This window comes from Typopeltis vanoorti, unplaced genomic scaffold (assembly GCF_054136105.1).
Source record: "Typopeltis vanoorti isolate ZY-2024b unplaced genomic scaffold, IOZ_Tvanoo_1.0 HiC_scaffold_666, whole genome shotgun sequence".
Taxonomy (NCBI): domain Eukaryota; kingdom Metazoa; phylum Arthropoda; class Arachnida; order Uropygi; family Thelyphonidae; genus Typopeltis; species Typopeltis vanoorti.
Window position 1 is genome coordinate 201,615 of NW_028328163.1, and position 2,997 is coordinate 204,611.

At 42.4% G+C, this 2,997-nt stretch overlaps 1 pseudogene; it reads left to right on the top strand.

Annotated features, from left to right (window-relative positions):
- The first annotated feature begins 957 nt into the window (after positions 1 to 957).
- LOC150092107 (small subunit ribosomal RNA) lies at positions 958 to 2,704 on the top strand (annotated as a pseudogene).
- The last annotated feature ends 293 nt before the right edge of the window (positions 2,705 to 2,997 follow it).

The following is a 2,997-nucleotide window of genomic DNA, read 5'->3' on the forward strand; positions in this document are numbered from 1 at the left end:
GCATCATTTAGTAAAATATGTTTTCATTCATTTGAATCGGAATAAAGAAACGAGTTTTGCAAATACCCCTACAGACATGGATATGGACGAAAATATAATCGTACAGAAACAACGTGAAGCCTCTCGAACTAGATTTATTCAGTCCATTCTCTGTAGGTACGATGTTAATAACATATCCGTATGGTATTCCAATGTACTACTCTCGCAGTGGATTTCCCTGTCTTCGTTAGCTCGTACAAGGGAAAGCTCTATAGTCATCAATTTTCTTTAGGAAAATTCAAGTTTATTTTCGAATACAAACTGGGTACGAGATTTTGAAAAAACAACGAGAGATTTGGAGAGAATAGAATTTAGCATCGTGTCGAAACAAATTTCATGTCCAACTGGATTACTTCAGTTGATTCCTTATATGTACGGCATATTGAAAGCATTTCGTGCTAAGCACAATGTATCCTCACAAAGACAACACGGAAATGCTGTCTTTGTGAGGATTCAGAAATGCTCTATACATATCATTTTTGGTTAGTTTAACAAATTCATGGATAATTTTCGAATACTAATAGAGGAAAGAGTTTTGTAAACAAGCCTGCAGACTTTTGTGATGAAAAAGTTCATATCTTTTAAAAGCAAGTCAATCCCTTTCGAACTAGATAGAATCATATCCATGTGCATATCTATGGTACACAGAGCCTTCCCTTCAGCATTCCAATGTACTATGCATGGGGAACAGTTCTCTGTCAGCTTTAGTGAGGACACTGAAATGCCCTTGGATTAATTTTGAATAAATGGGAATATCCATGTCTTTCAATCAAATACGAATAGAGAAAGATTTTTGCAAAGACCCCAACAGACATCAAGAATGCCTACCATACTCTCATGAAGGAACAAGTTAAGCCCTGTCCAACTGGACTGATTCAGTTGCTAAACCTTATGTGGTTGCATTCGTTGATCGAATGCTACCTGTTTGATCCTGTTAGTAGTCATAAGCTTCCATCAAAGATGAATGTGGGATTACATGCATAACAAGGTGAATCTGCAAATGGCTCATTAATTCAGTTATGGTTCCTCAGATCGTACCTTTTTTTTACTTGGATAACTGTGGTAATTCTAGAGCTAATACATGCAGCAGAGATCTGACCTTCGGAAACGAGCGCTATTATTAGAATAAGACCAATCGGGCTTTGGTCCGAAACTCCTGGTGAGTCTGGATAATTTTGAGGAGATCGCACTGTCTCGTACAGGCGACGCATCTTTCAAATTTCAGCGTTATCAACTGTCGATGGTAGGTTATACGCCTACCATGGTCGTAACTGGTAACAGGGATTCAGGGATCGATTCGGGAGAGGGCGTGTGAGAAATGGCTACCAAATCCAAGGAAGGTAGCAGGCGTGCAAATTACCCACTCCCGGCTCGGGGTGGTTGTGACGAAAAATAACAATACGGAACTCTATTGATGCCTGATAATTGGAATGAGTGCATTCTAAATCCTTTATTGAGGATCTAATAGTTGATCTAATAATTGAGGATAAAAATTTGTAAAAATGCTCGTAGTCCACCTACCTGGCCTGAAAAAGCTCGCTGGTTTTCCTTGATTCTATTCACTGTGCTGCTTGGGTGACTGGCACTTTAGTTTGAAAATATTAGAGTGCTTTATGCAAGTTTAACGCCAGAATAATGGTGCATTGAAAAATGGAAAAGGATTTAGGATCAACTTAGTCTGTTTCCTGAACACGAGGTAAAGACGGGGGCATTCGTATTGCGACGCTAGAGGTGAAATTCTTGGAACGACGGAAGAAGAACTATTGCGAAATCATTTGCCAAGAATGTTTTCAATAATGAAGAACGAAAGTTAGAGGTTCGAAGGCGATCAGATACCGCCCTAGTTCTAACCATAAACGATGCCAACCAGCGATCCGCCTGAGTTCCTCAACTGACTCGGCGGGCAGCTTCTGGGAAACCAAAGTGTTTGGGTTCCGGGGGAAGTATGGTTGCAAAACTGAAACTTAAAGGAATTGACGGAAGGGCACCACCAGGATTAGAGCCTGCGGCTTAATTTGACTCAACACGGGAAAACTTACCCGGCCCGGACACTGGAAGAATTTAACAGATTAAGAGCTCTTTCTTGATTCAGTGGGTGGTGGTGCATGGCCGATCTTAGTTGGTGGAGCGATTTGTCTGGCTAATTTGGATCATTATCGGAATTAACCAGATTAATAACGAGTCTGTATCCAACTAAATAGTGGACCGATCACTCAAGTCGACCGACTTCAGTGATCGATCTTCTTAGTGTGACAAGAGGAATTCAGCCGCACGAGATAGAGCAATAACAATTCTGTGATGCTCTTTGGTGCCAGGGTCGCAGGCTTGCTACACTGGTGGAAATAGCATGCTGATTGGTGTATGGAAGGACTGTGTAACCCCATCATCTTCGTGCTTGATGGGGATATGGGCTCGTAATTGTTCCCCTGGAACGTGGAATTCCCAGTAAGCACGAATCGTAAACTCGTGTTGTTTACTTCCCTGCCCTTTTTACGCACTGCCCTTCGCTACTACCGAGTGAATGATTAATCAGGTCTTCAGACTGGCGGACGGTGTGGCCATCCTATTGCAGCGTCGTGCCCGAAATATGACCAAACTTGATCATTTAGAGCAAGTTAAAAGTTGTAACAAGGTTTCCGTAGGTGAACCTGCAGAATGATCATTACGTATGTTGATCCCGCGAAGCGATAGCACTTGCCCTAATGGAATGTCGGTTCTAATGCTTTCTTGCCTGCGGGGACAGTCATATACAGAGATGCCTGGCACATGCAGGAAGATGGCAGGCATGCACTAGAATGCTTTCTTTTCAATGTTCGCGGGACGAAGTCACCTTACTCTTACAAGGAGTTGCCGGCCGTGCATTATCAGAGGTCCCAGAGGGCATCTAAAAAATGTGGAGTTAAGGAGAAATCGTTTGGTCGGTTGACAGCGTCGCAAGTCCTCCTTAATGGGGCTGAG